Consider the following 25,462-nt stretch of genomic DNA (forward strand, 5'->3'; position numbering starts at 1 on the left):
CCACGGAGAAATTTATGACACTCATGAAATATTCAGCATATTTCCTCGGCCAGAGCCGAAAATCTGCCACGATAATGCGCCAAGATCGTCGGACGATGAAACGCATATCAAAAACACATTTGCCATCGAGAAGGCAGAGATGAAAGCTGGGGAAAAAATGCAAAAATTGCAAGCGCCAGAATGGCAAATAAAATAAAAGCCCGAGCTGAACTTAATTTGCCATTTAATGGCCTGCAGGGCCCCGCCAGCTGACAAATTGAAAATGTAATTTAGCCAAAGTGCAGTCCCAACATTGGCCAACGGCCAACGAATGTGGGGGTGGCTGGTGTTTTTCCGGCTTTTCCCATTTTTCCGCCATTTGCCGGCGCAGAACATATGAAAAACTTTCGTTTTCTACCTTGCATGACCTGGCTTTAAGGAGTGGCCCCTCAAGCAGGTTGATCATCCCGCTGGCAGCCGGAATGGCAGTGGATAATTATGGTAATGCCGTGGAAATTACACTACATTGTTGCATATATGGTTGCACTACTATGCACTCAATCTATGCGCCACTTCAGATGAGTTTATGCGTTGGGCTGAGGGTGCCACACAAAGTTGCATGCGTTTCATGGCAATTCTCGAAAGTTTCCTCAGTTCGCTGCATTTGCTAATTAATGGCACGGGCAAAGTCGGATTCGCAACTCTTCGAGGGGCACAGGCACAGGCAAATGGGGAAGGAGGGTGTGCCAATCAAACTTTTATTTGACAGATTTCCCAAGCAGTGGGGATGCAACTTCCGCGGCATTGCAAAGTGCAAAATGTTGTCCCAATTTCAGGAATCTTCAGTGCTTTTAACTGCCTCCCTCCCTTTTCGACCATGAGCCCTTGCCAATTGGCTTTTCGCCCCAAACTGGTTAGCTGTCTTTATTCATTTACATTAATCTTATCGTAAATGCACTTTAAAAATCGAAAGTTGCACTTTATTTGAGCCTGATATGGCCAACCGTGTAACTTTAAGGAAAAATATTTATGTTAAGATAAGATATATATTTTAAGATATATTTTTAAAGAAACTAGGCGAGAAAAGTAATTAATTAAGAAATATGGTTTAAAGTTGTCAAAACTCAAGCTTCAAAGGTCTTGAAAAACCTTATTTGGTAACGAACCTTAAAGAAATATATTGTATAAGTATCAGGATCCTTTATAATTTGTTTATATTTATTTTTAGGAGGAAATGTGGAATAGAGCATTAATAAGGTCTAATCTACTAAATTACCAATCATATTTTGGCGAGTGCATTCCGGTGAAATTGCAGTTAAGTCAAGTGACTGCAACTTACTTTTTGTTCTACGTTCTACGCTATTTTTTTGTTTCCTGTTGGTTTTGCGCTGGCAAACTTTGGTCGGTTCATCTTCTTCATTTTTGCTGCTCGGATGCTAAAAGTTGTTAAATACAAAAGTTTGCCACTTAATACCAGTTCGAGTAATGAAATACAAGTCAAGCTGTAAGCAGCGATCCCAGCTCCCAGTTCCCAGTGCCCCGTAACAATCCTTCCAGCAAATTGAAGTTGAAGCATGCGGTTGGCAAACTTCTTCCTGCCATTTGCCAACATGCAACTGTTTTTCGTCCAATCCTGGCCAGCTATCAAGCTACCAGGCCACCCAGCCGCCTAGCCACCCACTCGACCATTCTGATCCTCGGGGGGCCAAAACCAACTCGATTGCATTTGGCAATTGTTTGTTTAGCTTTAAGCGCCCGACGCTTTACACATGTTCTCGTCCCCCAGGGCCGTCGACCCGAAGTCGAATTTTGCGCAAAAGTTTAGTTTGATTTCTTCTCGACCACGTTCGCCTTGGCCGGGCTTAATGAGAAAAGTCGTCGGGGGCGTGGCAGGAGGCCAAGGGACCACTCCCATGTGCGGTCCACTTTCGACTTGCCCCATCGTATTGGCCAGGTCAAAGTCATTTATCAAAAGATGCCGAAAAATAAATACTCTCCTTAAGTTGCCTTTTATTTATCGTTCGCTGACTGTTTGTTGCCAACGGAAAATAATGTCAATTTTTCAACTAGCCCCCTGAATGGGGTTAAACTTTCAATTGCGATCATTTATAACGAGTGGTGCTTGGCCGGCGAAGGAATCAAATGCTCCTTCGTTTCACTCCTTCCTTGCGCCCTCAAAAACATAATTTTCCGCGGACATTTTTATAATTTACTTTCAGCATGACTTTGCTAGAAAAGCATTCAAAAAGGGAAAAAGAAGCAAGGCAAGCTCGAAAATAAGTTCCTCGCACTTTGTAAATTTCGCGAAAGTTTCAACAAAAGTGACAATTGCAACTTGTTGTTGCCTGTCATTGTGGCCCTGTCGCATTTCGGACGTGAAGTAAAGCAAAACTTTCCGCGTTACAAGTTGTCCTGTCAAACAATTAGGCAGGCTTCTTTTCACGTGCACAGAGGAAAAAGGCTGGGGTACTGGTCTAAATCGTGATCTGAACTTTAATCTTAATCTTAAGAAATAATTGTGTGTCTATTGGGTGTTTTTATGGTATAATAACATACTGATCTTATTAGAACCTACGTGTGTTTTAAAATGGTCTTCTTTACTATATATCATTTTTCATCCATAGATTTTTAAATGACTGTCAATGCTTGATATTGTAATTAAAAGGTTTACTTGGATTATTTATATCTTCTATCTGATGATTGATATTTTTAATGAGCGTCAATACCTGATACTCGGATTCATCAACAATGAGAATAAGTGAAGATTGTTAACTATAATCATCGATTTTGTAATGACAGTCAATACTTAATACCTAAATTCCTAAAAACTGCCAATAGTTGATATTTTTATTTAACTATATTTACATGAATTGTTTTAATCTTTGATTGTTTTAATAATAACTGTCTGTACTTGATATACGGGTTTAACGACGAGGACTTCATCTATGAAGGTTGTTTTAATATTTTTTTTAATGACTGCCATTACTCAAGTCATTACTTAAGTATACAAATTCATTGTTTTCCTAATACCTTTAAAAAATGTTCTAGTTCGTTTTCTATTTTTCCTTGTGCAGCCACTTTTGTTGGACCTTGGCCGCAGCTTAAGCAATTTGCTGGACTCTAAAAAGTATGCTACAAAAGGCGCGGAGCTGCGAACGGGCAGCGCGTTAAAGAGGCGGTCGGGCGGTTGGGCGGTTGGGCGGTCATCAGCCACTTGCCAGTCGCCACATGCTGTTAATTTGATCAACATCAGCCCGGAGCTGGAGCTGGAGCGGCGACTTCATCCCGGCAATTTAGTGGTCAACCCCCAGCGGCCGGGCATCTAGGACAGCCGGCTAATGCTCGGGTTTTGCGTTGCAACTCGCAAGCGTGCACAACTAATTTCCCGTTGTCGCCACTTTCATGTCCAGCAGACAGAGCACTCGACACCATCGAGTGCCACTGCTAGGAAAAGCTGTTTCCCTCCCTCTTTTCCATTTTTTTACACTTTCCTCTGGTGTGCCCTAACAAAGTTTTCATTACGCGTGCTGGAAGCGAAGTTCTCCCGCTGCCATCTCGATTCCCTTGGCCACCCCAGAAAACTTCTCTGTGTCTCCGGTTTCCAGCAGTTTTCCCCAGTTTCCACCAGTTTCACCTTCTGTGGGGAAAAACAATGGGCTGCGGTTTCTTTTCATTCTGGTTTCTCAGTTATTTTTTCTGTGCTCGCATTTTACAAATAATTGGGTTAGTTAGTCGCCGGGTGCAGTGGCTGTTAGCCCTTTTTTCGCACTCACCAACACCTCTGACTCCTGACCATTATCTCATTGTGGTGGCCAGTGACCACCTGTGGCTATGTGAAGTATCTCATAGAAGGAGCTCTCCATTACCATGCTGAGCAGTCAGAAAAGTGGTAAATCATACAATGGCTCTAGCTATTAATTTTCAAATCGACTTCGATTTATTCAAATCCAGGTTTGTCAAATAAATTTAATAATAGAAATAATCCTAAATCGTACCACGGTCTGTTTATTTAATATTTACCAAAGTCATTATTAAAATTGCAAATATTATTTAGTTAGAACTGCAAATTGAAATTTCCCATTTGTATAAAGAATGGCTTTCTATCACTATTTATTCACCATTTTCTGGTTTTATTTTTTCCTGTTTAAATTGTTGTTTGAATAATTGTATACAAATTGATTTTATTATCTTTTTATGCGGTAAACACATTTTATTATGTACATAAGTTCATTAGTTTTAATTAGTTTTCTCTTTTGGCCGCTTATGAAAATATTTTTCTGCTCTTTCCTAGAAACGTTTCACCAAATTTTCATTTCCCCCTGGGCCATCACTCAGAAAGTTAACCAGAAGGCATTCCTCAGCTGCGTCCTGCCAATGGAATCCTTTTGGGCACATAAATTTGCATTCAAGTGGCTCCTGACAGGGGCTAAACAAACAACAATTTGTCTTGTATTTCGTCCGGGGCCCGGAACGAAAACGAAAAGCCACTAATCATCGTTTAAAAAGCTGCCACTTGACATCCAGCCCAGCACCTGTCCGGCTAATTGAACTAATGAAGCGCTCTTTGCCCTGTCCAGCTACCAAGCTACCGAGCTCCCAGGGTTCCCTGACTTCTTCATACATATATCGCCCAGCTACTCGTCCTGTGAGATTGTGGAAATTAAAAAGCTTGTTTGGGCCCTCTTTTGGTTGGCACAAAGGCTTTTGATAATAAATTAGACCGGCTACACTTTTGTCACCATGGAAATGCCACAAATGGATATTTATGGCTGCACCACCTCGCTTGGCTATCTCCATCTGGTAAACTATTACTACCTTTCTGAGGGAGTGGGGCCTTCACATCCCCCATTTATTGGCCACGTGCTGGTGATTTGGTCAAGTGACCGGCTATCATTGGGGAAGCTCTTTATGTCCGGTCGGGGACGAAAGCCAATGTTGTCCAGTCTGCTTAATTACGTATTTATGTAATGAGTGTGCATATGGCAATACATATTTTAATTATTCATTGATGTTTGTACGAGCTCGGGCTTTAATGTGTCCTTCAATTGTTGACTGATTGTGTGTTGGCTTTGGGAATTCCATTGCATAATTTAAGAGTTTATAGTTCCACAGGCCTGTTGCCCTTTTCTTAAATCAAATTTTAGTTTTCTTGGGTGTAAAATAAAATTTAAAACCTTGACCATTATTAGGGAGCGAGGATTACATTTAAAAATTTGATTAAAAATGAAAACTACTTTACCCAGTTTAAGTTGAAAAAATATATAGAAATAAATGAAATTTCTGAATTCTATATAGTTTTAACGCTACTCGTTTACTTAACCACTTAAATCACTTATAATTATTTTGAAAAAGCTATTAAACCATTCTCGATACGGTTTTCATTTCTTAAAGTAGGCTAATTGCCCGAGTGCTTGTATTTATTAGCTCTTAATCTTCATTTGCTCTCTTGGTTACCTAATTTATTGGCCAAATTCTTCCGAAAATTCAGAGCATGAAAACGAATTTGTTTCACAATTTATGCGCAATTTCTTGGCAAAATAAAGCCTGAATATTATGTTTGTGCAATTAAGAGGGGAAAACTAAAATATGCTATGGCCTTTTGCCTGTTGCTGTTGCTTTTTGGATTTTCAATTAACTCGGATAAACCTGGCTTGTAGCAGCTCGATCTTTGATGGCCAGTGTCAGTTATTAAAACTTAAATTCACTTAGTTGGGGCACAAAAAATGACCCATGGCTCATCCGGTTGGCTCTCTGGCCCTGGCAGTTGGGTGGCCAAAAGGTTGGGATGGGGTGGTGCATCAAAAAGGATGTGCCAGGACCCTACCCCCCGGGAAAGCAATGTTGCCGGGAGGGGGTTTGGAAGTGGGTGGCCCTGATATAGCTGCACAAATTGTTTAGCTGCCAGCGTCAACTTTATGCTGGCAACAATGTAATTTGTTTAATTTCCACCCACATTCCCCGCTCCGCTAATTTTTTCACACTGCAAAGCAATTTAAAGCGGCAACAGTTGCCAAGTCACACCCCCTTTGTGTTGATTTCATTTGAATTTATGCTAAATTGTCAGTTTCGCAGTGCGTGTTATCCTGGCGGATTGGCTGCTGTGTTGTCCTGACTGTTCTGTTACTGTTTTCACTGGCGGGAAGTAAACTCGCCCCGCTTCGCTGAGAATTATAATTTCAAATGATTGTGCGTACAATCAGTTGTAATTAGCATATTTAATTATATCGCGCATAAATATTCATGAGTCGCAAATTGCAGCCAACTTGGGGGTGGCCCAAACGGTTTGACAAGCTTTTGAGTAAAATTAGGAGGACAGTCCGCCCCTGGCAGTGGCGCATTGATTGATCTATGGAGCTCTGGATTGATTGATGGCCGGTGGAGTAACATCAGCGCAGCGCAACGAGCCACTCAAAGCAAACACACAAACAAAACGTACAAGGGCAAACAATTGAGCAAACACTATCAATATGCAATTAACGTCATGTAAACGATATTTACAGATAAATACGGCTCACTATCTAGCCATCCTTTGCGCATTTTACCGGCTTAATTGACAGGAAAATATTCCATGGGGGGAGGCAATTAGTTATTGTCTGCACTTCAATGCAAACGTATAGGGTGGGGCGTCAGGCGTCGGGTGACACTTTAAATCGATAATGCATTATTACCTAGACAGCCATTACTCATACGCCATGTCTGACAAGCGGACAAACGATTATGCTTGGTTTTCGGGCAAGGGGCATGTGGGCATGGGGGTTGGTGGCTGCTCCATTCATAATTAAAGGCAATTAGCTGGCCCTGTTGCAACAGTTTGCGCCACTCGCAGGCCACATGCTGCAATTGGCAATTTGGCAAATTGTTTTGGACACAACAGCCGTTCGGCGGCCACTCATCGCAAAAATCGAAATTAATTTGCCACTCGCCTGCGGCCAAAAAAGCAGACTACGCAAAATTAGCCAGCAGTGAGGGATCTGGGCTTCTGCCCCGTTCTCCAGGACACGAGCTAATTTACATTTGTCCAGAGCCAGCTCCGCATAATCGTTGGATTATGCCGTTGCACCAACGAGACAGCGGCAGCAGAAGCAGCAGCAACAATAACAATCACTTAATAACTTGGCCCAAAGTGTAGCAGCAATTACACGACCAACTGGAGGACAAAAGAGAGTCGCTGGCGAAGCAGCAGGAGCGGAACAATGGCCAAAAGACAAAGTAAACTCGCCCGGCAGCAGCTTGTCCAGCAACAATGTCGCAAAAATTGTACTTGTCTTGATTGACAGCAAAAGCTAAAACAACTACAGCAACTACAACATTTTGTCATCTCGTCTTTGTGGGAGGTACACTAATCGAAATAATTCGCGAAATAACAGATGAATTAAATGAGAAATATAATTGTATAAAAGAGCGGAAACGATTTTTACTATCGTGTAGAAAATAGATATAAATTTATAAAAACGCGGAAGTCCTTAAGGATAAATGATATACCTATATATATATATTATAAGATAAGAGAGTTAAGAGTTAAAATACAAATTTCATTCAAGATGTTGATAAATATTTGTTTAATAAAAAAAAAAATTTTACTGTGAATACAATATACAATGCAATATTAAGTTCTCGCGGAATAATTGTATATTAATGGAAACTCTGAGGACAAAATATTAAATTCACTTCTGAAAATTCCAAATTAATTGTTGTAAAACGTTATATACATACTCAAAAATTGTAAAACCTCAATAATAATTTTTTCCAGTTCCCAAGTTATGAAAAGAGGTTGTTTGAAAAGTTTATGTTATGTTTTTCTCACTGCACATGATCTTAAGAGGTTTCCCTTAAGTCGACTCCTGTGGCCGCCACATCATTTATTAGGCAACTCGTGTTGCTACTCTGCGTGGGTGCCGAACCCATCCTGTGTGTGAGCGCTGTGCGGCACTCGAAATGCCGTCCTTTGTCACAACTAAGGCAGCTTACTTAGCCTGCTAACACTCCAGCAGGTCCTTAAGTCGCCAACTGGCCGCATACGTAACGAACTCAAATGAAGTTGCTCGAAAGTGAATCAATTTGCATAGAGTTTATGCTTTGCCACTGCCATTCTAGTTGTTGAGAACTCATTAGGAACATTGTCGTCTGGGAACTTTGGAGTGCTCTGCCCGGCAGGCAAGGCCAACGGAACAGATTGAGCGGTAGAACTTCCGCATAGGAGTGAAACACTTGCTCCGAAACGAGGTTTCCAGGGCTAAACATGTGTGCTTAGGTGGCTTACTCAGCAAACGGCCCTCTTGAAGGGTAATCATATTCCACAGCGCTTAACATAGGACTACGAGTATAATACTCCCGTAACAGTTGAAACGCAACTGAGAATCAGAACCGTCTAGACATACGAATCAGCCAAAAATGAAGTTTTTAAAAATATATTTCACTCTGTAAAGTTCTCTCGGCACACAAAAGAAACGGAAACCTTTATTGGGTCAACGGCAAAACCACTGACAGCTGTTTAAACGATCCGAAGCTATGATATAAAAGCCATATATTACTCACGTGAAAGTGAAAAACTGCTGAGAGAACGGGAATAATCCAGAATTTTCCGAAATGACCAAGTAAAACACAGAATGACCGTCCTTGTCTAAGATCGCTCAAGGAATGCATGCAGCTTCTGGCCCTGTGCCCTTATTTATAAGGCCGAGATCTGAATTTAAGCCATAAATGCCAAAGCAAACACCGGGCTGTCGGCTGTTTCGCCAGGTGTTTTTTTCCGCAGAACGTGAACTGTTGTACTGGTGTATCGAGTTAAACGGAATCGGGCTAGACACAAATGTTTGCCAGACAATAAAATCATATAATGAGCTAACGTCAGTATGGTGATGATAGCCCAACAATCCGGCAGCCTTGCCGCTCGGTGGGTGGGAAGTTGCCTCGACCTAGAGCACTTAATCGGAAGTATCTTTCCCAGCCGCAGAGTCTTATCTAAATTAGCCGGGTTTGAGAGCTGAAGTGCCCACGACGTTCTAGCCAACTAATTACTAGTTTTAAGTGGAATTAGGGCGGCACACGGCAGGCAGAGCTTTTTGCACCGACTGCAGTCATGGTTAACCGTGTTTGTTTAATATACCGCGGGTGTACCTTGAATATAATACAGTATATGACTTGTTTCAGATCAACGACAGCCTGTAAAGTGTAATTTATGGCCACCACTTGATTATTTAATGAGGCATAATTTTCATTTGCCACAAAAAACTTTAAGGCCACAGAACATCGTTCATATTTTTTGCTTCTCCCCAGAACACCGACTGGCTTTCTTTTTAGCTTTAGCATCAGGTTGTGCCATCTGCTTCATAAATTTTCATTTGGCCGAAATCATAAAGTGAAAAAAGGGAGGAGAAGAGGCCTCTGCTTAAGTATCCTAAGCCCGGCGTTGTGGGTTGAATTCGGTGTAGCAGATTTAATTTATGTTTCATTTTTCACACCAAGGCCAGGTCGCGCGGCAATCGCCAAAGGTGCTCCTGACGCCCTTTCAACAAGTATATGACGTCCATACGTATATATATGTGGGAATCCCCCTGAAGTGGGTGGTTTTGAGTGGGGTTTTATGTGCCTATAAATATGCAAAATTTATGCGGATGCTGTTGCAGGTTTCCCCGGCTAAGCCACACAAAAAACAGCAAGAATTCAAGGCAAAACGACCAAAAGTTGGCTCCCTTTACATGGCTAACTAATTGAAGTTTACGCTGAGCCAAAGGTTTTCGGATCTGTAATTTATGTATGAACCTGCCAGAGCTCAAATCTTGAAAGTTCCATTGACTTTGCGAGTTCATTAAGGATTAAAAGTGAGTAACAGAAGGGGTTTAATTAACTTAAGTTTTCACTTTTCAGTTGTAACAAAAAATGAACTGAAAAACCTGCAAAAAGAGTACATAGAATAAATACAAGTTTGAGTATTAAACGATTTTTTACCATATTTGTATACTAAGCAAATACGACGTTTGAGTATTAAATGATTATTTCCGCTACTTACATTTGTAATGCAGCTTTTTAAATATTTACCTCAACTTGCAAAAGGCAAATATTAACTCACTGTATTTCACGCATGTTTCGGATTAAATATAAGTTAATTTAAACAACATCAGCTTTCTGGGGTCCCAGTGATGGGAACGCTGTTTGCTCAATGCTTAAATATTCAACAGGGAAAACGTTATCAAAAATTCAAAAGCTTTGCGAAAATATCGAATTCATTGCAGCATATTTTTGTTGTCGTTGTTTTCGTTCAGAACTTCAGTTTGTTTTCCACTGTTTTTTTGCAATATTATTTATTTTATTTTTTGCTACGCCGGCCAACAATGGAGGGCGAAAAGAGCTGGAAATTTTCGCCGAACCACACAAATCAATTTGCAATTGCGCTCATTGTGAAAATGCGAATGAAAATGTTTTTATTACAATAGTTTTGATGCGGTTTTTATTTATTTACCACAATAACCCAGCCGGCAACAACTAAAGCAACAATTTCCCCTCAAACGCATTGTTGTGTTTTTAGTTAAATTTTTGCAGCTGTTGCATTTATTTTTTGCTCGAATGGCGTTCAACGAGCATTCACATCGTTCTCAAAATCGGTAATGTTTGTATCTGCTCTATGCATTTGCCAGTTGTTATTGTTTTTTTTTGTTCTGGTCTAATTGCGGGCGAGGGGAATTTTTGACGCCGAATCATTTGCATCTCTAAAACACAAACGATGCCGAATTAAATGCAGAATTTGGACAATTCAATTACGAGCAAGCAATTCACTTCAGGATTAATTTTAGTCAAGCCTTCAACTAGGCAGCTTGAAATATTTATCAAATTCCATTAAAAAATTAACACATGATTCCGGCTCTCAGGAGGCAAACAACATTTTTAACGCCCCGTCGAGGGAATCTCGGGAAAAGCCCTGCCCTGCTTGCCACTCGTCAGCACTTACCTTTAATTAAATGATTTATGCTAATTTTGCGCCGCGTTGCCAGGTTAATTAAATTCCAGCGGAGGGCGCTCCTGCTCCGGAGTCTGGATGATTAGTAGGCTCCTCTGTGATGTGGCTTTTGTGGAGCGTCGGTTGTTTGCCACCTAATTGTTGGTAATATAACCATCGATTAGCTGGCCATTGAATGATTTTTGTTTGGTGTGTTAAAGTGTTTAACATTTCCCAAAGGCACTGCGCAAATATTGAACACTTTGCAATTTGCTACTTCTCGCCTTGGAGGCAACGGCAAAAAGCAGAAAACTGAGATACTTTTGTACTTCATTTGACTGCACATTTTGATTGCTTTCTGTATATGTCTGTGGCAGTAGATCTAAATTGGATTTTGAATTATCGAGACAATCGCCGGCAGCCGAATTAAAAGCAGGTTTAGCCGAGAGTAAATTAAAGTAATCAAAAATGTCTGCCAAATTAAATCTATTTGTCCAACAGGCACTTGATCATCATCTGCGGGGCATCATCACATCGTTTCAATTAGTCGAAACAAATAACTCGCAACGGAAAATAGTCGAGGAGAAAATAATGGAGTTAGTCACCAGTCACCAGACTCCCGGGGCCCCGATAACAATAAGCAATCAACTGGGTGCGCTGAGTGCTCCTATCTCCCAGAACCATCGGCCCATCCATATCAGCCATCATTTGCGTGTTTCGCCGTGTAAAGTGCCACACATCACACATCTCGACTATTGTAAATATTCCGCGTGCCGCAACTAATTGATAATACAAAAACCAATCTCAAAACAATGCCGAAATGGCGAAAATTGATACTGCCGCCAATGTTTTTATACACTCCAGCGTCGGTGCTTCAGTTTCGATTTAATTGGTTGATTTCCAAATTACAATCAGTTAACCTGTCCATTAGTCTGCTTCCTGGTGCAATTACCTCTAATTATTATTTCTGATTGCGAATTGTGAATTGGTTTTGCCCAAAAAATACCACTTTAGAGTTTCGTACTTGCCGATAAATAATCTTGGCAAACAAATTTGTTCTTCCCCCAAGGTATCTCTCCTATCCAACATTTGCAACGCGTAGTCACACCTAATAAACCGGGCGGAAATATAATATAAGAACAGGTATTACATTAAAATATACTAATCTATATAAGCAATTAAATATTTGACATAAGAGCCTGCTTGAGTTTTTTCCACAACTGACTAATAATTAATGACCCTCTTAAAATTCTCATCAGATCATTAGCACTTACTAGAAGTTCTGATTGCCTTGTTATCTTTGAGTGGCAAATAAATGTTAGAAATTAAAATTTTAAACGGGCTTATGTTCCATAAAGTCATCTCGTGACCACAATAACAGGTATTGCCATGTAAAGCCAGAGTTTTGTTCTGATATGTGTTGATATGTCTACGCAAATACCTGCCTAAAACAGATGAGTAAAGAAAGTTTTTATTGCGACGGCCAGCAAAATATTAACTTTAGAGACTCTATGTTTACACCGCAGAAGTACGCACGCAGTCGGATCAAAATAATTGTTTAGGAAAATATTTACCTAGTATCTTACGCATCATAATGATCTGGCCCTGTGGTTTTTATGTCAGGGTGAATAACTAAAATATATGATTAAGGCCGTGGTAATAAACACTGTAACTAGACTAACAGTTTGGGAATTAAGAGGGGTTAATTTAACTACAAGACTGGCTTCTCCGCCTTAACTTTTTGTGATTAATTGAGCAAATACAATTATGCCACCTTTTCCCATGAATTATCTTTCACGTTTTTGACTAATCGGCTTTCACAAGCTGTCATAAAATGTTGTCTTATCTGCCTGAAGCCCTAAAGATACCAGGGAGGTTCTGGCTGATCTTTGTCCGGCTGAGATTTCCGCCAGTTGCAGTTGTCGTTATTTATTTTTTCGTTGAATTTGTTGATTAACAAATTGAGTTCTCATGTTCGGCAGTGAGATACTTGCACTCTGCCGACCGACAGGCAAACAAGCGGACCACTCGCAGCACTCACAGACACTTTCCATTGTCACTGGCATGGCCACACAGCTCGCAGCTCTTCTGACCACGAGAACCCAGGAACATAGCCCTGAAAACCCACTGGAAACACCGAAAACACTGGAGCAGGGCTCTCACCCCGAAAACCCTGAAAACACTGAACACCAAAGCCCCGAGGACCGCCGAGGCTAACGAAGTGGTGGGTCTGGCCGACTTTAGTGGTGCATTTGCTGGGTGGAATGGACGGAGTCGAGTGGAGCAGTGCACTTGAGTGATTTTTTATTGTGACACGCGCACGCTGTGCAGCAAATTAAATGCTTCATCCGCAATCCACAGCAATGAGAGTCGTAGCTCCGGGGGCGCCAGCTATCCAGCTAGCTATCCACCCGGCTATCCACATTCCCTGACAAGCAATTAAAATGCGTTGCAAATGTGGCCGAGAAAAAATTGATAAAACACTGCGGACTGCGGACGGCAGACTGCGGACGGCAGACTGCGGACTTTAATTGAGGCTCAAGCAGCCGAGTGGCCCAGAGTGGGTGTGTGTGTTTACGCACTCTTGCCACACACTGACAGTTTCAATTTGCCACTCTGGTCCATAAAACAGTATTTTTCCATTCATTATTCATTATTTTTAATGGCAGGTTAGGGAAAAAAGAGCACCTAGAGATGCTAAAAACGATTCAATTCAAATATCTGTGTTCTTTGGCTACTTTTTTCTTCCGAAGCCAAGCAAACATTAAAATTGTAAACTTTGTTTATTTGCTTACTCAAATATTACACCATAATGTGTTTGCTCGATTCAGGTTTTCCACTCGTATTTGCTCGCCATCAATGTCTGGCACTCACGGCCCTCTAATAATGGTTTATTTTGTATTTTAACAGCTAGTCTTGTGATTCTCCCATACGAATTTCGTTTATTATGCTTTCGTGGTGCTTCCCCAATTACTGACTCAACATCACAGCTGTCCTGGTATTTATTTTAGCTCGAGATCATTAAATATTTAAGCGGCTGCAAGTGTAAAGCACGTGATCGCAAATAGCTGCTAAATCCAGCTTATTCAGCGGGGTTCACGGACCATGGACCACATTTTGTGGGCATTGAACGCGGATTATATTTTTCGCAAACGGGGGATTATGGCCATGTTAAGAATGTAATTAATTTGAGCTTGCATCAATGGAAAGCTACTGTTAAAATAAACAACGGCAATAACCGCACAAAATAAACCAAGTTCAAAGGACAAAGGCGCGTTATAAAAAAGGAATTCGCGCAGCACTGCAGCAGATACATAATTTAAATAATTAAATGCATATACCATGGGGAACAAAGCCTGGCCAGGAAGGGGCGTGGCTCCCTGCCCACCCGCTCATTATTTATATTGTTTTATATGCACTTTCAGCGCCTACTGCCGTCCCAAGATTTATGATCTCAGGGGGCGAAGGACGGGTTCCCGGGCCAAGGGGCATCGGACAGCCGACAGAGATTGACATAAATAAAGGGGTCTGGTGGCGTGTTGGTCGGTTAGCCGGTTGTTTCGTTTGGCTGGCTGGCCAAGGAGCATGAAAACAATTTCGGCCCGTACTGTTTGGCCTGCCTGCTGCATTTACAGAAGGAGACTAATGTAAAGGAAGGCGAAAGATGAAAGTTCGATACACTTAAAAGGCTTCTGGGCTTGGGAATTTAATTTCAGAAAATGCATGAAGTGCTAAGAGAAAAATGTGATAAATAACTTACTGCTTTATATTTACTTTGACACTTTAAAGTTGGTCAATAGACACAGGCTACGACTACTTTCTCTATTTGTAGACAAGTTGAGTGTGTAATAGTAATTATCACTCTCGTTTTTTAAATAGTAACCATTTTTAAAACGTTTACTCTTTTTAGTTTGTCCCTTTAAAGTGAAAAAATAAATAAGTTTGGGTAAACTTAAAATAGTTCCTTTAAAGGTATTATATTTTGTAAACGTTTAAGGTAGTAACACTTTTACTTTATGTTAAAAAACTTTTTGTTATTATTAAAATCATTTTTATTAAACTATAAATTGGTATTGTTATCATTAAAGTTACAAAAAAACTGTACTATAAAAATTAGTAAAGACTTTAAACATTTTATTTTGAAGCTGATCAATTAAATGAAATATTAAAATCATTTCTATTCATCTACATTGTTTTTTTAGTTTAAAACACAAAATTCGTAAGATGATATATATGATGATGGTGTATCCAAAATATTCCCAGTCTCGACTGGTTTCAAACCCCTTCATTAAGTTACAATACCTTTCCCAAGGAGGGCAATAATAATATTTTCGCAAGTACAGGACACGACAGCCCATGAAGAGCAAAACGAAATCAAAAGAACAAAACACAAATTTATCTGTGGCGATTTATGGAGCATGTTTTGGGCCCATGTCGAGAGCAGCCCACTCGTTCGGATCCACAATGCCCAGATGGGAGCGAAGAAATGAGGGGCGGTCCCCAGGACGTCCTGCTTGTTGAGTTCATAAATAGCGATGTTGCATGCAACTTGAAGAGCGCCTCGGCTCAGTTCTGGTTCTGGCTCTGGCTTTTCCTCTGCTCTTCAGTCTTCAGACTCAGCACTCGGGGCTCTAATTTTTATGAGCATGTTGCGTGCAACTGGAGGGCAGCTCATGCAGCATACTTCAAGGCGTTTCCCCGGGCCTTTGTTGTGCTGCTCTTGCTATTTTAATGTCGTGACGTCAGTGCAAATGGAATGCAAGTTTTGCATTTCGTTTGTGTGTATATTTGTGTGATTTAATGCCGGCACTGGCGAAAAATGCTCTATCATGGGCGCAGAGAGCACAGAAAGCGCACATTACACATACGCCCCATGTGCCCGGCTGCAAAGCCAGCGAACAATAAAAATTATGCCACATAATGACGTCGAAAGAGGAGAAAATTGAAAACAGCATTCGGTCGGCTCTTTTCGCCGCCGTTTTGATTTGCCCGGCCTGAGTGTTGCATGTGGCAAGCAATTCGATCTGTTGCCAGCGGCAAGTCGCAATCATTTTTGGCCCCGCCAAATAGAGCAAAGTAAATGGTGGCCCGGTAACTGGAGGCAGGGCTTTCAGCACAGCAAACTTTGCCACAAAACTATCAGCAACACTGCCACTTCATTGCTGCACTCGTTGTTTTTGTTGTTCAAGTGCCGCCGAGGAAGAGGCAGCTGGAAAGGAAGCTCGAATGTCGGACAGGATTTCAGAGCACTGGAAAAATAAGTAGGCGTATGACACTATGGGATTGTTAAATAGACTTTCGCGTGTTTACTGCCAAAAACTTTGAAAGGTTATAAACCATTCTTATTATAACACAAATAGCAAAAAGTATATATATTAACATATATTTTCTTCAACTCTTAATTATTTTTTAATAATTTTTTTAATTATTAGATTATTGCATTAAAAAAAAAACCTTTTTGCTTTTTAGAAATCATTGAAAGAATCATCGTAGATACAATTTTCTTTTATTACCCATTTTTTGTGGCTTGTTTTAATAGTAATATCTCCCAGAATCATTTGTGTGTTTGTATGACTTCTAGAATCCCTATATCAATTTTTTCCAAGTGTTACTGGGACTGCGGATTTGATTTCGCATGAGTTGGCCGGGTGTGTTGGGTGGGTTCGCTGTCTGCTTAGCGTGTTGGCCAAACAGAACTGGAAGCCGCAAGAAACTGGGTTCGGCTTCCGTCTGGAGCTTCTGGGTTACTCACTTCGCCCTATTCCCATCCAACTTTCATTGATTACTTTGTTATGGATTTTTTCGCATTTCTCTTGCGATGTGTGCTGGTTGGGTGTTGGACGGACTCGGATTTGCAACACAAGCAGTGCAACTGCAGACGCTCCTTTGATTGTGGCAATCAGGGCTAACGAAAGGGTGCCAAAAGTTTGTGTAATTTTATATTCAATGTACACATACAACTCTGGGGTTACGCTCCCGGGCTTGCCCAATTTCGGGAGGGTGGTAAAGGATATGGGTCTTAAATTCCCGATGGACTTAAATCACCAAATTCATTTTTAACTTAAGTCGCACTGCAGCGAAATCGTTGGGCAATTAAAATGCGAACCATGCCCGCGTTTATGATTAGAGAGAAAGATCGCCGCAATTTTATGCACGTAGCTCGTCGATTCAACTTCAAATAGCCGGGCGCATTAGCCGGGAATAATATTCAGATGGCGTCGCGTCGCCGTCACCATCACCATCGCCATCGCCATCGCATCGCCCTGCCAACAACAATTAGGCACAAGTGGGAATACGAGCAGCGAAGACAAAGAGACGGTTGTTAATAATGTTGAGGATGGTCCGCTGGGCCCGGTGGACGGCGCTGGGTCTGGAATTGGGCCTGCACTTAAGCACAGCGACTGGATCTCAACTTTGGCCAAATGGAATTGAAATGACAAGTCGCGGGAGGGGAGGGAGTTATGGGTTGGGCTGCTCACTTCAGGCACTGAGCAAAAAAATTACGATTTACATGTTTGAAAGATATTTTTAAGCACATTTTTGAGATCATACTACAGGTACCAGGTACCAGGCACCTGCAATGTTAGCAACCCATTTTTAAGCTATGATTTATATATTAATATATTAATATTACTTTTTAAGGTAATTTTTTTTGTTTCTGTTTTTAATAATTTATTGAAAGTCACATATTTGAAATAAGCATGAACTGGAAACAATTTTTTTTTAAATAAATATTAGATTGAATCCTTATACTCTCTTATTGTGAAACACTTTTGTTAATTTGTATAGACAACATAATTGTTATTATAATTTAGGATTATTTCTTTGTTCTTCTTGTCCTTTAAGCTTTATTACCTTTTTTCGTTTTCAAAATTAAGGAATTATATCTTCCTGATCCTAACACACTTATTTTTTCTATGTGCATGCTCATACAACTGGAAAGGAGTGGATCGGGATGGTCGGTGATGCAAAATGCGAATGGGTTGTGATGGCCAGCTGGATGCCGCCTATTGGCCTGTTGTTGTCACATTTATCACGGCTGTCTGATGGCGGAGAGCAGTGCTTGCAGAACTTGCTGCAGGTCAAGTTACCAACGGCAAGTGAGATTTTTAAAGTCGTACCCGCCGATTCCTTGCCGATTTCTTCAGCCAGACAAAATTAAATGGAACAGCAGAGAACTCGGCAGAACAGAACAGAAGAGGTAAGCTGCATTTGGCCCCGGGGCGTCCTTTGTTGCGACGGTTCAACGAACCGGCATGCAAAATGTATTTTTATTGAATTTCATTGATAAATGCTGCCTGCAACATGCATGGCCCTAGCTGTAGCTCCCTTCGGCTTGTTTGTTCGATGGCAATTCGATTTCTGATTGCATGCCCGTGCCGGGGCATAAGTATGCTCTTGCTAAGGCTCCTCTTTTTAATCGACTTAAATCCAATTTGGGTCATTTGCCATCAGTGGCCCAAAGGTAACCGAACTCTCCGGCAAGTCATTCAACTTTTGTGAAATGTCTGCGAATTCTTTGCCATCGATCTGTATTGATTAGCCAAAAATAAAGCAGCCAAGCATCTAGCGAGAGCTTCGGTCTATTGGAACGAGTTTTTACATTTTTATGACACCCTCCAGTCGGCGCTTGCCAAAGTCAAATTAAAAATAGTTAAGTCGTGTCACATGGTTCCAATTAATCAGCCGAAGCAGTAGAAGTTACGATGGCTTTCAAGCAGATTGGCTTGCCACTGCAGTTGCAATTATTAAATAATTCCACTGCAGTCACAGACAGACACTCATCAGCAGAGTAAATATGCCTTGCAGTATTCCACATGACTCAGAACCTCTGGTTTAATGGCTTAAGTGTGCTCAACTTGCTGTTTACTGCCTGCAATGGCCAAATAATTAAGAAAAACAAACAGTTCGTTTAACCAGGCCACTTACGAGGTGTCAATGTCAAGTGTTTAAGGCCTGAAGTCCATCAACTGATCTTCTCGCATTTTCATACATTTTTGATATTTACCCATGGCACGTAATACCTCGTTTTGAATACTTAAATGGTGCTATTGACATCAAAGCCGCTGGAAAATGTTATTTTCGTCTCGGCTGGAAAAGCTATTTTCAGACTGCAAATCTCTGTGCAAGATTATTTGCGTGGAGTCTTGGAGCAACCGGTATCGGTGCAGTCACGTGGTTTGGCAATCGGGTTTAGTTTGTTTTCCGAGTGGTTGATAGAGTGGTCATGTGCTGCTTTTCCATTGCCTGATTGCCGAGGAGAATTTTACGCTGCAGAGATATCGGGCGCGTGGACTGACCATATGGGTATAACTCGTGACTTGCGGGGTTTGCCGTTTTCCTTAAACGGGTTTTTCTTTTTTATTTTTCATGGATTTCGGAAGGAATCTTTTAAGTTATTTTAAAATGCTATTTTTAAAATCTAATGAAAACTTGAACCTACACAATTGTAAAAGGTTGTGTCATATTGCAAGACTTGTAAGGCTCGTCGTTTTTCTTAAACTAGTTCTTCATTTTTCAGTGAAACTCTGAAGAACTTTGTATGAGCATATTAAACCAATCGAATAGTTTTCTGGGTTCTCCTATTTTTAAAATAATATATTATAAGAAGATGGCATTGGCTTCTTCTTTTGACTTTCTGGTTTGATTTCGGATCTCTTGTTTTTCTCTAAGATCTAAATTTATTTCTACACCCTTAGAGTTGCCCCGATAATCTACTTTTCTCGTCACAAAAAATGTGACAAATGACTGACTTTCGTATAAGTTGACTGGATAAACAATGCGAAGCTCGCGCCTCTTGCACTCGACATGCAATGGGGCTTTTGCTGTATGCTAATTGACTATTTTGTAAAATTATTGTAATCCGACGTAAGAAACGATCGCATGGAAGGTCGCTGAAAAGTTGGGAAAAAACTTTTCATTCATGAGTTGACGGATGTCAACAGAGGTATAAAAAATTAACAACAACAAGAAATTCGAGTGTCGGCATTTAATTGGCATCAACAAGGCTGTCGTCTCGATAAAATATTCATGAAATATGTTCTACGAGTGTATGTGCTGCTGCGAGGATTTGACTTCATTATTCGGCTTGCGGTGCGGTCGCAGGTTGTGGTCGGTGTGGTTACAACAAGCCGTCGTAGTTACACTCGAAAAAATGGATAATAAATATTTTTAAAAAACATATATTACGCTTCAGACGAAATCCTATTTATTATATAATTAAAAAGTAAAATCAAAGAAATTAAAGGCTATAAAATGTACTTATACATATTTTTATAAAAAATTTGGTTACGGCTTTGAAGCATATTATTTAAAATCAGGCATTTTAAATAAGAGTTATTGAAAGAAAGTGAAGGTGTTAAATTTGTGATTTAAAATAATTATTATCCTTATGGTCCCTTTTAAGAGGAAGAAAGATGACATTTTTGAAATCTATAATTTTTTTGGTACTTAATAGTACTAAATCAATATTTTGGACGTTTATAAATCCTAGGAACGAATGTTATTTTTCTCAGTGCTCGATATTATGCGTGTCCTTATTACGGGAGATAAATCGTTAATACCAGTTTGACAATCTGTCCGATGCGGGCCGAAGTTTAATTAGTCATGTTTGTCACAAATTCTGACATATGAGCTTTTCAATCGATGCAGCTCATTTAAAACCGTCAGTTGGCCGGCCACCAGCGGGCAGCTCTAAAAATAAAACCAATTTCGATTCGAATTGCAATTGGCAACTCGGTTGACAGTTGTTGTTTCTGCCGCAGCACTGCCGCAGTTGCACAAGAAGAAATATCGTTGCATATTTCACGCCCCGGCATTGCGCGAATATTTATCAAGTTACCCTAGTCCGCTGCTAGTCCTTTTCCCTTTTCTTAAAAGGGGCGGAAAAAGGCAGAGTCTTTTGCAGGGGGAAGGAAAAAATAGTTAAAATGTAGATTTATGCAAATGGAACGCATAGCTCGCTCGCATCCTGTCCCATCTCGCATTCCCTGTACGCCGATGTGTTAGTAGCCCGCCAGGCGTTCGTCCTTTCTCCGCGCAGCTCCTCCCTGGTCCTCCCGGCTCCTCCACGATGCTCCTTGGTCCTCCACTACTTTTTTACCCTCTGTCAGCTCTGCCAGCTAGCTGCCGGTTGTCTGTCTGTCTGTCCTGTCCGCCTGTCTGGGTATTGAGTGTATTGCATTTAATATTTATTTGCTTTTATTTTCCCTTTTACCCGCTGCCGAGCACATTTTTCTCTTTTTGAGCTAGAGCAACTCTTCTGCCTCCGTCAGGTGGAAGAGGAAAATTAAAAATGCAATTGCGATTAAAATTGCATGACAAACGCGCGTCGGCAAAAAGTGTTGCCAAAGGGGGCTTGCATGTTTAGCACCCACGGCACCAGCTTCCCACCCACTCTGCCATCCCAACCCATCTCATCCCGTCCCGATAACTAGTTGGATCCACAACGGGAGACTGCCACACAGATGCCCCAGATATACGTATGCCAGTGATTCACTTTCAACTGATTCACTGCTTTTATTCAAACCCTTCTAGGTAAATCAATTCACACTTACCCTTAGTCAATCGCGAAGGAAAAGTGTCACCAATGGTAATTAGCGAGAAATCCGATGCGTCTCGTTGAATCTTTGGTACGTCAGCGAGAAAGAAGAAGTTTTATTTGTTAATTAGCGCGACGCAAAAATATTTTCAGCTTTATTTGTCCAATCCAAAAATACGCACAAATCGCCTAGGTTTCACCGCAACAAAATGTTTTATATCCGCAATCATCATTGTTACATTTAAATCCGTTCGTATGCTGATTGTTTCTATATACTCATTTGGGTTTTTTGCTTTTGCCACTCTTGCCTGGCTATCTGCCCAGTTTCTCTTCAATAGAATTTAAATCTTGTGGCAACGGCCGCCACACGCGACACTCGACCATATCGTCTCCCCCGCCGATTTGCCCCATACCCTATATCATCTTTGTATCATTCCCAGTGCATTCAGCGATAAACAAAGCCTGGGAGGAGAACAAGGAACAATGACTGCGAAGCGCTGAACACTCGACAGTGACATAGGAAAGTGCATATCAAGGTAAACTTGAAGGGATGCAGAGAAAGAACATGTAGAAATTATTTTAAAAATCTTCTTCTCAACTCTGACAGTTCTGAAAGTGGTTCTCTGACAGGAAAGGTGACTATTAAATAATTAAGAATATTGAAACGTTACCATTTTCAAAATCGTTATTTTAAGATAGACTTTAAACTATTTTATCAAACAATTAAACTCTGGTGATCAAATTCATAATTTTAGTGTATATTACTGTATACACTTAACCATTTTCGAAATTCTTTTCTTTAAGTAGTGTTCATATTTTATATTAGATTTTATAATAGGTCGAAATCTCTTGGAGAATTAATTTATATGCTTTATATGAATTTTTATAAGAGATCAAAAACTCTTGAAATGTTTTGCAAGTAAATACGCACTTGATATTGGGACTATTTTGGCATGGACCTAGAGGTATTTATAGTGGGGTGCGCAAAGCCCAGTCTCGAAAATTGGCCGCAACGTAGTCACGTGACTGACGAATGATTTGATTTAGCCGGCGCCGAAACGATTCGGTTTTTTGGTTTGAATCTTTTACTTTTTGTTTTGATTCCGGTTTACGGTTTACGCTTTCTGTTATCTGCTTTCAGTTTGTTTCCTTTTGCTCGGCTGACTGGCTGTTAGATACTTTTTTTGGTTTTCGGCCAGCATTCGTCACTCTTCGCGCACTTGTCTGTCCCGCGTCTGACGGGGGACTGAATGTCAAATGGTTTGGCCGCCCAATGGTTATGCTTTATTTATAACAGCACTAATTAATTTTCACTCTTGCTGCCGGCGGGGTGGGGCCGGGCCGGGCCGAAAATGAAAATGAAAATGGAATGGCTGAGAGCTGAAATGAAAACGATGTTGATGCGATTGTGATTGGGGGATAAGCTGGCCGAGCGAACTACGAGCGACTAATATAATTTGCGGAAATTGTGACACAGCACACTGGGGGCCAGGTAATTGCACCCGGCTATGTGTAGGGCTCAAGCTCAAGGCCCGCACTCTCTTCCCGACTTCCCATTGTCATTTGTTATTAATTTTCCGTACTCACAAACAATATATAGTTTATAGTCGCAGATGAAGCAGATGTGTGGGCACGAACCCTAATTCTATTTGCCACCACTGAATGGACCGGAATAAGTTGGACAGATCTTTTTTCGTTGATTCGGCAGGGATTTACATAATCAAAACAGATAGCCATGTATATATTGTAAATATCCGCAGTCAAATCTGTTTTCAATTAGTAGGAGTGAGCCGTTTCAGGGAACCAGTTTCGTTGCCAGCTGACTGTTTAGCGCTTTATGTGGCATTTTTGAAAAGTTTGACTAAAAACCGTTTAGATTATATTTGGTAGCTCGTTTGCATTGCTAATGAGCCCAGAGGGTCCAGGCCAGAATTAATGGCCTGACCATGTGAAAAGTTCGTAAATATTTAGCATTTGGAATTAATTTATCAAAATCCGAAAACTACATGCCATAAAAGCACACCGAAACAGCCGTTTTATTGGGAGTGTCACTGGGAACTAAATTTCTTTGGAAAGGGGGCTTTTTCTCGCTCTGGCATATTTTGGTTTTTATTTTTGATAAATTTTCCGCTAAGTTTTGACAATTTGGTCGCGCAATTTTTCGAAACCATGAGCACATGAAATTTTCCACATCTCAAGTTCGGTGGGGGTGGGTCGACCTTCGTTATCAGAAATTTCTGTCACGTCCGCACGAGTGACCCAAGGGCCCTCGAAAAGGGTTATGTAAACAATCGCCTCGCCTTCGACTGAACTCTCGGTCAGCCAGATACTATAGATCGCGTGATTGCAAAGCCCCTGATAGAGCCGAACTTGTTCAATCAATTTTCCGTTTATCGCCTACACTTTTTCTCGTTTTCGTTTCTTTATTTTTCTTTTTGTATTGCAATGCTTTTGCTGGTGAATAAATTGTGTTTTTTTTGTGGCACGCTAAGATGCCAAGCAAATAATAATAATAATTTCATTTACGTTTTCGGCGAGAGTAGTTTGCTTCCGTTTTCTTGGTACTTTGTTTGAAATTTCTCGGCTCCGGCTATTTTGCGTTTTCGAAATGGATTGCCAGTGCAGCACGGATCGATTCGGAACTGCGTCTTGTGTCTGCGAGCGCCACGACGGGTTTGTTTTCATCGCCAGCTGCGCGGCTGCCTCTTGGGCGGCGTTCATTTCTCTGTTGGCTCGATCTTGTTCGGCGCGGAAGGTTCGTGAGACGCCGCCGTCGACGCGGGCTGCTCGGCCAGCGGCTCTGCTGGGCGTACCGCCAGCGTCGGCATCAGCATCTCGTAGCCAAAGTCCCAATCGCATTGATTCCCCACAGACCATAGCGTCAAGAAAGAACGCTCTTGAAGACCGAACCGGCCTCGAGATACCGTCACTCTCCAAAAAGGATCACAAGTGAAGGATAAAAGAATTATGATCTTTCGATCTTTAGATAATCCTTACTGTAAGCTTAAGGTCATACCTATACAGGTATATAAGTTTAAGTGGAGAAGTCTTTTTATTTCAATATAAAGATATTTATACTGAATTCTGCTTTGTAAGTATCATTACCCCTAAATATAGAACATTTTTACTTAAGATTGCACGGGAAGAAAGGTCTTCGATCCATTGATTGGCTTGATTGTAAGCTTCAGATCATATTTATGTACTTATGTTTATGTGAAGATGATATAGCTATTTAAAATAAGTACTGTATTACTCTTAAAATGACAGCTTTTTCCGTTATAAGTGAACATAATATTAGTAAGCTCAAGATCGTACTTATATGGTTATATATTTTTCTATGCGGAAAAGTTTTTTATAGTTTTACTAAGTACTGTATTTTACTACTTTTCTTGTTATTAAGTTTAGAAACATGACAACTTAGGAAAACTTATGTTACGCTTTTAGTGTTGAATGAATTTTTCTTATTATATTATAATTATTTTTAACATAAATTGTATTTATTTATGGTGCTGTCACAATTTCTAGTTACAAATAAAAACGTAATAAGCAAACAAAAATAATGTCAGGTGGTAAAAATGTTTTTTCTTGTGAATAATTGCTTGGCTGATTGCTTGCATTCTTAAGGCTATTAATAACGACACCTTTACTCCGTTAAGTAACATACCCGCGCAATCTACGATTGCTGGGTACCAATACAACTTAAATGAACGAACATCTCTTGGCCGCACAGGCAAATATTGTGGATTTGTTTACGCACTGGCTGCGGTGGCACAGAGCCGGTTTTAACCATATTTTCGGGCCCACAGCCCACAACCCGCTCCAATCGATCCACTGACCAGTGGCCAAGCAATGCACATGGATATGGATATGGATTCTGCTCCACGCGGCGCACACGCAGAGTGCATTTGCCTCGTTCGGCTGCAAAGTGAAAAATATACGAAATGCCAGTGCAAACATGGCAACGTAACGCGATATAATTAACACATGCAGCGCTAACGACGACACCAGCA

The 25,462-nt window shown here is 40.8% G+C and overlaps 1 protein-coding gene across 13 annotated transcripts in view; it reads right to left on the reverse strand.

Annotated features, from left to right (window-relative positions):
• The window catches only part of LOC108031467 (sodium-coupled monocarboxylate transporter 2), a 37,583-nt gene extending 13,450 nt beyond the window's left edge, over positions 1-24,133 (reverse strand). For 2 of the 13 annotated variants that reach the window (XM_050889167.1, XM_044093551.2), the window contains exons 1-2: positions 23,979-24,133; positions 21,469-21,538 (exon numbers count right to left, since the gene is read on the reverse strand). The gene's annotated coding sequence lies outside the window, so the exon portion shown is untranslated. Of the gene's footprint in view, positions 1-8,514; positions 8,608-10,924; positions 11,068-21,468; positions 21,539-21,634; positions 21,782-22,383; positions 22,780-23,978 lie in introns of those variants that run through there. The other 11 variants (XM_050889168.1, XM_050889166.1, XM_050889165.1 and 8 more) reach the window with 11 other exon arrangements.
• Positions 24,134-25,462: the final 1,329 nt, after the last annotated feature.

This window comes from Drosophila biarmipes, chromosome 3R (assembly GCF_025231255.1).
Source record: "Drosophila biarmipes strain raj3 chromosome 3R, RU_DBia_V1.1, whole genome shotgun sequence".
In the NCBI taxonomy this organism is placed as follows: Eukaryota; Metazoa; Arthropoda; class Insecta; order Diptera; family Drosophilidae; genus Drosophila; species Drosophila biarmipes.